We start from the raw sequence: 15,442 nt of genomic DNA, 5'->3' as shown, positions 1-15,442 counted from the left end.
AGGCTGTTATGTTAAAGTAGATTTATCCAGGTCTAAATATTCATACCATAAATATTTGTGATAGGCTAATGTATAAAACCATGTGAATGATTTAGCTAAAGATTAGCCTGAATTACTAAGCTAGGCAGTTTCCCAGAACGGTGGCTGTGGGGCAAAGTGAAACAGATGGGGTAAACTGAACCAGGGGTTAAACCCCACCATGAGGCACTGTAACCATTGAATATGTTTCATTAAAAAAAAATTCTGTGTAGTTTCGCACAACTGATTTGTTCATTTTTAAACATTTTAGAAAACATATCATGCTAAGACATTACCATATTAATTAATTTTTATGCATTTGGCGTTTTGCAGGTCTACACTGAAAAAACAAACATACCACTCAGAAACGTCCATTGACAATCTCCAAACAATAAGTTGTTCCTCAAAATCTGTATTTTCATCTGATACAGACTCAAACATGAGTGGATGACATCAGAGTACCGCGAGAGCGATTTAAAACCAACCTCCTCCGCTTTATTTCTCGCGGTACTCTGATGTCATCTGCTTGTCGGTTCTTGTGGCGCTGCGTAAAGTTGACCACACCTAAAAAATGTACTGCTAAACTCGACAGAAATGCTCTGTATACCAGCACCTCCTTTATTAATTTGTATAGCAGGAAAAGTTCTATTTTACTTCTCAGCGTGATAAATAGCTTACAAGGTTTGGTGTGTGGGCGTGTGAACTGACAGAAATGCGTGTGTCTCATGGCGATTGCGTGGGACTTAAGAGCCTAGGTTATATCAACATATGTCAAATTAAGTTACCTGATATCCACTTAATTTTATAAGTTATAAACATTCATTTAAAATAACATACAGCTTATGTATTAGGCCTATTTGCTTAAATTACATTTTAACAAAGAAACTGCAAAGGTTGATATTAAAACCCAACACGCTGGTGAAAACTGGATAAACCGGTTTTCTTTGATGAGGTGATCGATTAGCATTGGGGGTTGGCAAAGAATTGGCAGACCTAGGGGTGGGTGGTTTTTAATTTCTTGACTCTCTGTCACTGGTAGCTGCTAAAACAAGCAGCTAAACCATGTACAATTAATTACATTTTGGAATTAACTTCCTTCATGTCTTTTTATTTATACACTGTAAAAAATATTTTCTGAATTTTTAAGTAAAGTTAGCATTAAATATGTTTTACAAACAATTGATTTACAAACTCTGGGATGTTTGTGATTATCATCATTCAGAAAAGTGGTGCTTGTGTTTAGACTCATGTTTTACGTGATTAAATCAGGTTACATTAGTTTCTTTTCAGTGTAGAACAGTTTGTAATCAAAATGCAAAAATATAGTACATTTATAAACATCGCTGAAACAAAGAGTGAATTAAAATTAAAAAAGTAATAAAAATAAAGCTGCTGATAATTTTGTTTATATTTACTAGCATTTTCTGAGTGAAAAATGTTTAGATTTTGTTAAGTAGCCTAAATCCTACTCCAATTTATTTCAGTGTAGGTTTCTCATTTTTATCAGCTTTCTTTTGCTTTTCAAAGGGCCGTCTACCTTTGCTACCGCCAGTGCTTTAATGTGGGCCAGTACCGCCACTTCCAAATATAGCTCTTGAGCGTACCACCGCCTCTCCCTGCGCCCAGAACCTACTTCTAACGTACCAGAACGCTCGTTTGCACATCTGTTTAAATCAGAGGCTTAATTTAATTATTTGGCTGCGCTGCCGCTTTTCAAAGCGCCCTTCACAATGCAAGCTACCTAATTCGTCCCACCGAGAGCAGAGACTACATTACCCATTCACCTTTGAGTTTTACAAGTTAAAAGCGCATGCGTAGCTTTTGCTGCTGTCAATAGGCTTGTTCGACTTCATGCGGCGCCCCGAGAATCGACAGCCAGAAGACGTCACAGTATCGCGAGAGCGAGGCGAAATATGATTTCTTGAATCATTCTCGCGGTACTCTGACGTCATCCGGCTGTCGGTTCTTGCGGCGCCGCATGAAGTCGAACAAGCATAGTGTTAACAACGTGGTTTGGAGAGGTGTGTGAAACGCGCAACCATAGCTGCTCTGTTAAAATGAAAATACAATGAATACTTAATATGCCCTCCTGGTTTTAGACTCTAAGGAGTAAAAGAACAAGGTCAGAATCAGATGACTCTCGCTGGCTGACATCCCAACAAGCCAGAATGATATCGCTGCAGGTCAGATGCAAGCTTTTTCCAATACCCTTCTGTAGGTACGTGACAATCTCTGCTGTCGCGGCTGTCAGCTTGGTTCCCCTCGACGCAACTTCGGATTTCCTCAGACGATGTGCAGACTGATTGTATTATACATACTTGCTAAACTACAAGTGTACGAAATTTCAATGAATTTGAACGACGCGCACAGGAGTTTTACCACACGCAAAATGGAAAACAATGGGACAAAATAAAGTGATGACTTTCGAGTTTCAAATGGCCAATATTCTGTTATTCTTGAACCCATAGACATGGTCTTGGTGTCCAGAGAGTATCTTTGCCCGACAGCGACAATATGTTATTAAAAAATAAATTACATCATTATGGATAAATGAGTGCTTACAGAATATATATGTTTGAGAATGCTTATCAGTACTTTTTTGTTTCTTAAACTTTAAAGATGAATATTCTCCTTTAGAGATGGGCAATTTTCAGCAATAGCACATTATATTCAAATTTTTGAGCTCATAAAAAATATTTTTTCGCTTATTTAAATGACTTTTTTATGTTTTTATGCACGTTTAGTTTTGGTGCAATTTCATCAAAAGCTTGTAATTAGGAAATACACACAACATGCTTAACGTGTATTTTCTATATGTTAAAAAGTTTGTAAAAATTGCGTATTCTTATATAATAAGAATAACAATATGATATATTTATATTGCGCTCAAAATGATTTAGAAATGGAAAAAGGAATTCTTCTCAACTACCACCAATAAAGTTTTAAAATTCTTCTTTAGAAAAACGGCATTTAAACCCACGTGCACCGAACAAGAAAACGTATGCTTACATACAGTCCGTGTATGATATCTTTTTTATTTAGTTTTACATATTTTTATTTATATGCATTTAATAATAAGGTCATAATGTACACACTGTTAAAAATGATTCAGTGGCTTTGTAAATATCTCTAAAATAAATGATTAAAGTAACTTAATAAAATCTCTTAATGCAGTTATGCGATTTTTTTAGTTGGAAAATAAATTACTAAAACTAGAACAGATATTTTGTGTAAAATGTACATATATTATTTGATGTATACGCCTTAATAATATAAGTATTACATTTACAGATTATTTTAGTCAATATATTTAAAAAGGTCAGAGTAATATATTTAAGTTTTTAAAACTGTAATAATTGCATATTTCAAATTATTATTATTTCTATTTGACATCAAAAATGTGTAAGTTTTACGCCTAACTTGAAGTATGATTTACTTATATTTTCACATTGATATTATTTGAGTAAATGTAGGCAAAAAAATAAATTAATAATAAGTAGAAAAAATGTCAATTTTAAACAATCACATAGCCAACGGTTTTTAATCAGCAACAAAGAAACTGCGCATTTTGCCGATGACAAACACATCAGAAACTCCTCGAATTTATGAATATTTACACTCACAATATGATTTTATTTCCTTAGTACAAAAGTATAACATATTATACAAATTCTCAGTGAAATGTATTAAACACCAATGCATACTTTTTATCGTGTTTCATACCATGTAAAGGGAAACATAATAATATAAAAAGTAGCCTACTGTTCAGTAATGCAGAAAAGCGCACCACAACCATGTTAAAGCTATTAAAACGTTCAGATGCAAAAATGAACTAAATGTAAAATTAGATAAACTAGTTAATGATATTGCGTAAATGCGCTCGGTCTCTTCAAAGGTCTTCGCGAATTATTTTGTTATAAGACTCGATTATCATACATCACGTCTCTTCTACTGTAAGTACACGGAAAAAATAAGACAAATGATCCGCGTTTGAGTCGGATTTTTATGAAGAATATGTGACTGTTTATGTAACTGGCAAAAGAAAACTTCGCCAACAAAATGTTTGCCAAAAAGCATGCATTTGTATGACATCAAAGTCCGTGTCATGTTACTTCAATATCATACAGTATACGCTCAGCATGAAGTCGAGCACACACATTGTCGTCAGTATGGCCTACAAGAAACACGCCTGCCCTCTACAGGTTTTTATATTTCCTGCGTCCCCCACCGAACCCCCCTTTTGCGGGATCTCGCAGAATTTCGGAAGTCTCCGCGGCATTCTGGTCTCAGAGACGCGCATTTTTAAAGGCCACATCTGTACGTAGTGAGTGATCTGCGAAGCTCACGAACGGCCGATCTGACTATAATATGCGGCAGAACGGTTCGTAGCGTGGGATTATACAGATACCACAATAGTGTGAACCCAGGTGCACCCTCGAGCGCATCGGGATGCATATAGGTAGTATTATAGTGCACAGATCGGTGAGCTTTCCAAGCGCGCCGTAAATGTGTATTGACTATAAATTGCACGGGCACAGGTGAACACTTGAATACATCGTGAATGCATATAGATGAATCAGAGTGTTATAATGCACAGGCCGGCAAGATTCTCGAGCGCGCCGTCATGTGTTCTGATAATAAATTGTGCGCACACGGGTGAACTCTTCAGTGCACCGTGAATGCGTATAGATAAATCAGTGCACAGAACGCGCCGTGAATGTGTACAGATATGATTGATGAACGTAACGGTGGGCACCCAACGCACCGTGAACGTACACAGATGAACAACAATGTATGTGTCACAAAGCATAACACAGCTGTGTATACAGGTGAGCTTTTCCAAGCGCATCTTATTGTATACCAAAATGTTATAGCGTGTACATGTGAGCTTCTCTAAGCGCACGGTGGACGCATATAATTAAAAACCATATCGTGCATACAGGTGAGCTAATGGGCGCACCTTTAATGCAACAAACCTCAGTAGTGCGCGAAGCAGGGATGTCGAAGCTGTAAACTGACAACGTGGACGGCGGGGACCAGCCGGCCGTGTCACAATCGTCAAATGAGAAACCTCTAAGACCATGCCCATGCTCTAAGACAAGTGAGCATAATTGTCACGGGAGGTGATAACGTCAACGATCCATAAATAGCCTGTATTGACAGGTGCTCTAGTGAGTGATCTGTGACGCAGATGAACAGCTGATCGTCTGATGTACGTCAGACGTATGTGTCATACAGGACCTTGGACAGTTCCAGAGCGCTGTGCCTCGGGCACCGTCCGCATCTGAGAAATGACAGGCTTATGAATAAAGTGAATGGCCAGCCGTAAAAGCATGGTTCGCTGTTACCGCCGCCGTCCGCATCTGAGAGATGACAGGCTTGTGAATTAAATGAATGGTCGGTCGTAAAAGCGTGGTTCGCTGTTATCACGGCCACATAGATATAGGTAGGGGAGAGAGCCGCCGTGCCTCTGTAGTGAGGAGAAAAGTGTTCCACCCACGATTCGCGGGGGGTTTAGACTTTCAAATGTCACTAGACAGAATGGATCAGACTTTGCATAAGGACGCCTCGTGAAAGGGGTCCTAGCAGCTTGTGTCAATGTGTCATAAGGCACGTAATGTAGGTCGTGTCCCACGGATGCCATCTCCGCACGCCCATCGTAATGGGTTAATATTGGTAGTTTAAGCATGAGATGCGTATCACTCTGATTGAACATAGCTTATAAAGCGATGCAATGAGTTTATAAAGGAGATGACTCGTCAGCTTGTTCAGGGGGCGAGATCTCAGTCTGGTTCGGTAAATAATGAAACCACCGTAGATTGCCCGACCGCATTATCACAATAACACGGTCGAGAGTGCTGCAGTGCTAAATCATCCTCTTAATGTACCGTATTCACAGTACAAGGTGATTTATATGAGACAAACGGCGTTCCACGCGCCGAAGGCTGATTGCCGTCGTAAAGCGTGTTCAACCCACAGCAGATCCTGGGCTAGCTCGTAATGACAGCACTTCATGCAGCCGTGTGTAACTTAAGCAAGCTTCCCGGCCGTCAGCTCGGGGCGGGACCTTTGCTTAGTCAAACTGAAGTGGACTTATGAACAGAATGCCACGATATTCAGCTTTCTGAGGCTCGTTAGAGGGGTACGTGTGCCCGTCTTAAACGAGATGCCGCGCGCGTCTGACTGTGCGCGCGCTTTAAACTTTGAAACTTATTGTGGCGGGTAGCAAGCTCACTTGAGGTTGATATTACCCTTAATATCTCCGAGTATTGGAGCGGAGGTGTGAGCGTCTTCGGATCCGCTAATATAAATCAGCTATATGGCCGAAAAACGTCATAAACCGCTTGGCTGTAAGCCTTTGAGTGGCCGTCCGGAGAGGGCGCGATTCAAACGCTTGGAGCCATGCAAAAGTCTGAGGCTGTCGTCTCTCTAGAAAGTGAGAATAACAGCCGTAAGACCGTGCTCGTTTGCGCTATCAGCATCGTAGCGGAGAAACTGAGGTGGGCTGCGAGCGAATTTGGCAGAAAGGTGTTAGAGACACCGTACAGTCGTGGGGTGTCAATACACAGTATATGGCCAAACCGGGGTTTTTTCGGCAAGCGTCGATAGAATTATGGACAGCGGGCCTGTGTGCGTATTACTGATTGCTTGTCAGTAAGGCGATAAAGTGTTTAGAGACACCGTACAACCGTGGATGTCAATACACAGTATAGTAAGCACGGAAATTACTCTTTTAGAGGAATTAAATACCGTTCGCCACTATAGTGAGGTCGCATAACCGACAGTATTACACAGTATGTTTGGATAAACAGCACACAGAAAACATTTCAGGGCAGTCCAGCCTAGGCGCGACATAACCCCTTTTCTCCCAGACAGTTTCGTTCTCTGTTGATGCAGCTGTGCTGCGGAGACCAGAGTTCAGCCGTTCAGGTGCACAAGCCTCAGTAGTGACGGTGACCGAACGGCTCACGGAGCAGAGCAGTATGTCTAGGTGGTTTAATGTCAGACTGAACCCATCGCAAAGAGGAAGTCTGCCGTGAGGCCCGCGGTTTTGCCGTTTATTAAAAGGGCAGAAAAACAGGGTATATAAGAATGTACCAATATTCAGCGCACTGATATAGGACGGGACTGAATAAAGGGAGGTATTCGGGCCTCAGTATATTATAAACAAATTCGTTCTGCCTCTGATTCCGTCTAAACCAGAGAGAAATGACCGGGCAGACGAACAGTAAGCTATCCGAAGTGAGACAGGCTCAGGCCGGTAAAGCTATATAATAAGTGTTTTAGCGCTCCAATAGAGGCGTGTCCGCCTATCGAGCAGACGAATGAGATTGTGCCGCTCCAGGAGGGGAGGGGCATGAAGCTCTCTTATAATGAGTGTTCTTGGTGCTCCAATAGCGGCGAATCCGCCCTATCGAGCAGACGAATGAGATCGCGCCGCTCCAAGAGGGGGGGCATGAAGCTCTGTAATCGTTGAACACTAGACAGCTGCATTTAGAGGCAGCGAGCCGTAATACTGCGTGCTAACTAAGCCGTTTAGAGACCTCACCACTGTGGGGAAAGGAGCGAGGGACTCCGCCAGCGTGGAGCACGAGTGGCTGTGCTATGACAGAGAACAGGGGCAGACCGCCCGTGTTTGCTTGTCGTATGCATCCAGTTCTACGGTTCCCCGCTTGTTCATCTCAACAAGAGAGGAACGGCAGAGGGGAGCAGCAACACAGACAGAACAGCCATGCATCGTATGAACGGTATCACCCGATGCACTCGGGGGATTAATATATGTGCCAGAGATCTCGCCACTGAATGTAAGAGGAGCAAAGGGACTCTGTAAGCATGAACGGTTGCGGTGTGACAGAACACAGGGGGGGTTAGTCCGTGTGTGCTTGTCTATGCATCCATCTAGTCTCATGGAGAGGAACAGCAGGGGGAGCACGAAACATGGATAAGACAACCAAAGCATAAGCGCGGTCCCGGCGTGGAAGGTGCCAGACCGGTAACGCGCTCGGAGGAAATTCATAGCAGAGAGGCTCACCGAGCCGCTGTGCTGGACGCTATTACAACAGCGCCTGCTCTTTTAGCTTATAGCTTTATATTAAAAATATTGATCTTACCGGGCGGCCACAGGGGAGACCTCGTCAGGCATGTGTCCGCTGCACAGGGCTCGTACCACGGCAAGCGAAGGCTATCTTCGGTTCTCGGCCGGAAAGCGGCAGGGGAAGACGCTAGACCTGGACTCTGCTATCTTTGGTTCTCAGTCGGAAAACGGCAGGGGAAGACGCTAGGCCTGGACTCCGCTGCAGGGCTTTTGTCAACGGCGAGGTTCGCGCTGAAGGAGAAAATAATGAGCTCCTGACGATTGAACCGCGCTTATATAAGGACGTGTTCCTCCCGCGCGCGGGTTCAAACGTCATTGGTCTGTACTTTGTACAGACGTTAACCAATAGGCTTCAGTCACGGAGTAAACAGGAGTTTCCCCCCCATAGCGTCAGCTAACTGACGCAATGTGTGTGAACATCATGGCCACCGTGCAGGACATGGCGTGTTGGTTGCGCAGTTTGTTTAAATCACCCGGAATTAAATGTTTATTATACCATTGGATTATGATATTATATGTTACTGCGTTGTTGTTGCTGTCTGTGCAGCATCGCTTTCACAAAGAAAACACCTGTGCTGACAGTAGCCTACACGTGTTGTACTCCAAACTAAACATCAATGGTTACACAAAGATGTCTCCCACAACGCGTGAGATGCCAACTAATTCACGCCGTGGGCTTATTCAGCTTACCGTCCTCTTGCTTCTTGCTGGAGATGTGGAGCGCAACCCGGGACCACAAACACCCGTGGCAGCGTCGAGTACGGAACCTGCTAGCATGGAGCTCGCTGTTGATCATATGGTGCGGTGCCTGCTGTCGACTTCGCCGGCGGATGGGACTGTCGGTGAGATGACTAAGCTTCTTGAGGCACGACGTGGTGATGGAGACGGCGAATTGAGGGATGGATTTACAGCGTGTCGCATTAGCGGTGACACCAAGGAGATCGGCGGGGTCGTGGTGACGGCTCCTGGTGATCTTACAGCTAACGGTTTGGAGTCGAGGGGTGTTGCGTCCTTTTCGTCTTCAGACTCAGATGCCCGGAGCTCCAGTGTGTCTGGAACTTCGCACGGGAATGGTGGTGACATGCATGTGAAGGCGTCAACTGGTAATGTGTCAAAGGATGGCCGGTTGCCGGAGGATAAGGACATTGATTTTAAATCATATTTAAAATCAACTTTTAGTAAGAAAGGTCTACATTTTTTACATCTTAATGTTAGAAGTCTGCTACCGAAAATTGATGAAATCAGACAACTGGTAAAACAATCAGAGGTTGGAGTTATTTGTTTGACGGAAAGTTGGTTAGATCAAACTATAAGTGATGAAGAAATTGCTATTGATAATTATTGTATATCTAGATATGACAGAAATAGAAAAGGTGGCGGGGTTTGTGTATATGTGCGCTCAGACGTGGCTTTTAACTGTAGAGAGGACATTGCTAGTGATTTAGAGATTGTTTGGATGGACATAAATTTACCAAAAACAAACCCTATTTTATTGGGGGCTTGCTATAGACCACCAGGTCATGTTACTTTTTATGACAAATTAGAACAAGCTCTCTTAAAATTATCAGACAAAGATTTCGCTGAACTGATTTTATTGGGGGATTTTAATACAAATGTGTCGGGATGTGCTCATCCTACTGGTAAAAAGCTGGAGGATTTGTGTCATTCTTTTGGTCTTGAACAACTTGTACATCAACCCACGAGGATAGGCAAGACTAGTAAGACTACTATTGATTTGATATTAGTCTCAAACAAAACAAAAATATCTCAAAGTGGTACTATCACCTATGGTATAAGTGATCATAATATAATTTTTTGTACAAGAACATCCGGTATGCAAAAAATCTTTCACGCTCATAAGTCTGTACTATCCAGATCATTAAAACATTACTCACAGGAAACTTTTCAGAGGTTGGTGATAGAGGCAGATTGGTCATCGGTGGTAAATTGTAAATGTGTTAATATGGCATGGATACAGTTTAAAGATAGATTTTTAGATATAATAAATAAGGTAACCCCTTTGAGACAGATTAGAGTTAAACAGCGTTCTAGTAGGTGGTTTAATGAAGCTATATATGATGCAATCAAAACTAGGGAAAAAGCATTGAAAATTTTTAAGAAATCTAACAAACATGATGATTTTATTTTATATAAGCAAACAAGAAATAAGACTCAGGAGCTTATTAGAGATGCAAAATCTACCTATTATAAGAATGATATATTAAATAATAAAGATAATCCAAAAAAGTTGTGGAGGTCTTTACAGGAATTGGGGGCCATTAAGACAAATACTAATAAACCAAAAAGTATTGGACTAAAAATTAAGGGAATATTGAATTTTAATAAGAAGGAGGTTGCTAATTATTTTAATACATATTTTACTTCGATAGCAGAACAACTGGTATCAAATCTTCAGCAGTCCTCTGGGATATTTAGTATTGATAGGGTGAAATTATTTTATAATAAACTTGGAGCACGACCCAATTCATTCTCTTTACGGAAGGTCGAGGTTATGGAGATAGAAAAAAAACTCTTAAAGTTGGACTGTACAAAGGGCCCTGGGTTAGATGGGTTATCCCCTAGGTTCTTACGAGATACAGCTGCCCAAATAGCCCCTTACATCTCCCACATTTTTAACCTGTCAGTTGAATCTGGAATTTTCCCCAATGATTTTAAGAAGGCAAAAGTAGTTCCCATATTTAAAAAAGGGAACAGCTACGATCCTGGAAATTATAGACTGGTGTCCATTCTGTGTACAGTCTCGAAAATTTTTGAAAAAATAGTGAATGATCAATTTAATGAATACATGAACCAAAATAATTTAATGTATAAATTCCAATCTGGTTTTCGAAGGTCATATTCTACCGAAGCATGCTTACTTTACTTATCAGACACCATACGCAGGGAAATAGATAGTGGAAATCTCTGCGGAATGGTGTTATTGGATTTACACAAGGCTTTCGACACAGTAAACCATGACAGATTGATAGCTAAACTTGAGGCCTTGGGAGCAGACAACTCAACCTGTCGATGGTTTAGATCTTACCTATCAGGGAGGGAACAATCGGTGACCCTGGGGAGAACACTATCGGATCCTTGCGTAGTAGAATGCGGCGTACCACAAGGAAGTATTCTTGGACCATCCTTATTTTTAACCTATATTAACGATATGGTAGATTCCTGTTCATGTGATCTATTTTTGTATGCCGATGACGCAGCACTTTTAATGTCTCATAAATCTCAATCTATCCTAGAGAGTACCCTGAGTTCAGAACTATCCTCTGTAAACAACTGGCTGATTGACAATATACTGTCTTTACATGTTGGTAAGACAGAGGCCATCTTGTTCGGGTCAAAATACAGACTGAATAGATGTTCGGAATTAAGGGTCATATTAAATAATGCTGTGGTCAGTATGTCACAGGAGTGACGATCTTTTAGGCGGAACCAAAAATTGGGAAAGTTTGGTTCCGCCCGGATGTTTCCGCCCAGACCGGTAAGAGAAAACACCGGACATCCGGTAGCGCCGCGAACGCTGTAATCAGCCGAATTACATACAGCTGAGTGTCATTAAGAGGAGCGCCGGGTGATTGGACGATGGCAACACTCAGGAGAGTATTTGAGAGCAGTTTAAACCACAGTTGGAGTGCTTATTATTCCTGTTGGTGGTGTGTATCGTAGTGCTGAGTTGGGCTCACCGGGTATGCTGTTTTGGATTGTTGTAACTGCTCTCTCTCTCGGTTGGATTATAGCCTTACATTGATGAAGATACCGAAGACCTTATAGGTAGAGGAATTAAACGAATACCGACCTTGGATGAAAGAAACGAAGGAAGGAAAGACGCATCATTGTGAGTATACGATTGTGGAAAAGTGGTGTTGGTGGCTGAAAACCACTTTGTCTATGCATCTAGAGTCCTAGCAGTGTGAGATAAATCTTGGAGAGCGTGGGACGAAGAAAGTACAGCAGCTGTGAGTAACCGGAGTCTTTTTATGGATGTGTTGTACATATATTTGACCTGTATACCTCTTTGAGCGTTTTTGGAAGAGAGCGGGTGGCCCTACCCCTGAACCAGCGCGGTGGGTGAGCCAAAGGGTCTTTGTGCTGAAACAGCTCCAGTGACGAAAACAAACCCTAGGCCAAGTTACCATCTCCATATTCTTCGTCCAGAGTGAGGTGAAGGAAGACGGGCGTCTATTGTGTGCACTGAGCGTGGTGGGTGAGTCTTGGATGTAGAAATTTTTCACTTGGAGTGGTGCTGTGAAATGCTGTGTATTGCAGTGAGATTGCTGTGTCTTGTCTGACGTACCCCCGCCTCCAGTCACTCGTTCTTGAGACGACGAAGAGGAAGAACGGTTTAGAGTAAGACCTGTATATAAATATGCTGTGAGTGTGTTCCAGTCTTAAAATCACGGAGTGGCGTCTCGAAGTATTTTCCCAGCCAAAACGCTCGGCGGATTGGAGTTTAGGAGTGGCGGTGAAGAACTGTGCTATTGACGGTGTGTGAGTATTGCCTCTATACTGCTACCTTACCTGTGCCCTTTTATCATCACAGAGTTGGAGGCGAAGGAGATCCGCCGCCCCGAGGTCTCGACGAAGGGGCGCCCCGGTCCAGTTTTCGATTGACCAACGGGTCTCGAGGAAAGGGCAGCGCTCGACCCGGTGTGCCGGCGTGACGTCCTCGCCCCTCTGTAGACCAACGAGTTCGCCGAGAGGGTTTTGGCCCCCGGCGTCACATAGGAAAACACTGTCTAGCTGACGCACCGCGCAGCCAGTTACCGTAAGTCCGCCACCCTGTTAAAATAACATATGACCTGTTAAAACTGTCAAATCAACAGGGAAGAGGAGTGTGATGTGAGAGCTGTGCAGAGAGCCATACCTACCTCGAAGCGGTAGTCAGCAGTCATCTGCGGAGAGAGAGAGAGAGCCAGCGTGAGCACTGAGATACTGAACTGTGCAGAGAGCCATACCTACCCAAAGCTGTAGTCAGCGCAGAGGTGAGAGAACCATTGGAAAATCGATTCATTGTGCCTTGTGTCCCAGCAGTCATCTGTGGAAAGAGAGAGAGAAAGAGCCAGCGTGAGCACTGAGATACTGAACTGTGAAGAGAGCCATACCTACCCAAAGCTGTAGTCAGCGCAGAGGTGAGAGAGCCATTGGAGACCGATGCATTGTGCCTTTATGTCCCAGCAGTCATCTGTGGAGAGAGAGAGAAAGAGCCAGCGTGAACGCTGAGATATCGGACTGTGAGGAGAGAGCCATACCTACCCTAAGCTGTAGTCAGCGCAGAGTCCTCTGTGGAGAGAGAGAGAGACAGAGTCAGCGTGACCGCAGAGATATCAAGCCGTTCAGGAAAGCCCAACGTACCAGAAGCTGTAGTCAGCGACGAGGTGAGAGAAACTATTGGAAACCGATTCACAGTGCCTTTGTGTCCCCAGTAGTTATCTGTGGAGGAGTAGAGAGAACCCGTGTGCGTGTTAAAGGAACAGTAAGGAAGGAAACCTATACTTACCAAGAGCCGCAGTCGGTGAAGAGGTGAGAGAATCCTCGGAGATCGATCCACCGTGTCCTTGTGTCCCGGCGGTAGCCTGTGGAGAAAGAGAGAACAGGGAAGGAGAGTGAGTCGACAAGCAAGGAGCTGTGTGAGATAGGCGGTGGACCGCCTCGAGCTGGCTACAGGTACACGGATGAGAGAAAGTCTATACCAACACTGATTGGATTTATTCTGCCTCCAGGAAGGAAGAGGAGCGCGCCACGGGCAGAGGGAACCAGAGGCGGGAGCCCGTTCCCCGACGCAACTTTCACCCCCCTGTCACTCACTTGCTCGTGGCCCCTTGGAGGACAGATCCAGACATTAGTTTTAATTTCCCTTTCCCCAATCCCCAGAATCTTTTAAGTATTTAAACAAATAAAGAATATTTTTTTATACTTACCTGTTCCTCGTTGTTGTTTGGTCATTGGGTTGGTTTTGGGGACCTCCTCGAGGTGGGAATTTAGAAGGGGCGTGGCTTAACCACTAGCAGCCAGCCCCTGGCTTGTGACAGATTTTGGCGTAGTCGGCAGGGCCCCACCTCGAGTTGAGTAACCAGACTAGCCCAATGACCGACAACGCGGGGCCCGCAGCCCAACCCCGTGCGGTGCCTATCTTTATGGGTAGCCCTTGGGTCCAAAAGTATGGAGGGATAGAGTCGGGAATACGACTAACGGAATGGAAGGCCCAGTTGGAGTATTTAGCCGACCTGCAAAGCCTTAGTGTAGCCCAGCGGCTCCAGTTCGTGTTAAACTCCTTAGAGGGAGAAGCGCGGCGAGAAGTACAGGCCGCCCCTGAAGCTGTCCGAGCCAGTGCCCAAACTATATTTCAGTTCCTTACCGAGCAATATGGTGACCACACCCCCGTAGCTGTCCTCCGTTCCCAATTCTTCAACAGTAAACAAGGCCCCCGACAACCCATTAGAGCTTTTGCCCTGAGACTGCGAGAACAGTTCACCCGGCTACAGGCCCGCCGCGACCATGGATTGGGAGATGGCGAGACTTTGCTGCGCGACCAATTCCTCCTGGGGATGAAAGAGGGCCCCGTGAGACAGAGTTTGAGGGTCCAGTTTCGCAGAGACCCCGACCTCACATTTGAAGATCTAAGGAAGGAGGCGTTAGCCTTAGAGGGCGATGAGGTCGAGGTGAGTGAGACCCCAGTATGTGCAGCGGTAAACGAGAGTGTGCCACCACCACCAGAACGCACGGATTGGAAGCAGGCTCTAAAAGTCGAACTGTTGAAGGATGTCCGGGAGCAGATGTCAGAATTATCCAAAACTCTTCTGGGAGAGCTGCGCCAAGGTAGGGCGCGGGAGGAGCCAAGGCCGGCACCCCGAGAGCGAGTATACTCGGAGAGGAGCCGAGAGCCGCCGGGACGCCCAAACCGTTATAATCGACCCCGTTTCGAATGGGATGACCAGGGACGACCAATTTGCAATCGTTGTGGTGAGCCTGGACATTACAGTCGTCAGTGTGGGCCTCGCAGGGCATCTGAAGGGGGTTTTTAGGACGACCGGCCACAGTGGGTCGTGTGGCCGGGACCCCTCGAGAAGACCCGGGAAGGAGGGACAGCTCTAGGCAGCAGATGATCGGGCATAGCCCGGTGGCAGAAGTAAAAGTGTGTGGCAAATGGATTCAGTGCCTGGTAGACACGGGCTCACAGGTAACGATGTTCGCAGAAAGCCTCTCCAAGGAGATATTCGGACAGGAAGGAACACGAGGAACAGAGGCCCCCTGGCTGACGTTGAAGGGCGCTAATGGCCTAGAAATCCCCTACATTGGCTATCGCCTGGCGGATCT

Source organism: Paramisgurnus dabryanus, chromosome 23 (assembly GCF_030506205.2).
Source record: "Paramisgurnus dabryanus chromosome 23, PD_genome_1.1, whole genome shotgun sequence".
Taxonomy (NCBI): Eukaryota; Metazoa; Chordata; class Actinopteri; order Cypriniformes; family Cobitidae; genus Paramisgurnus; species Paramisgurnus dabryanus.
Note: the sequence above shows the minus strand (reverse complement) of the source record.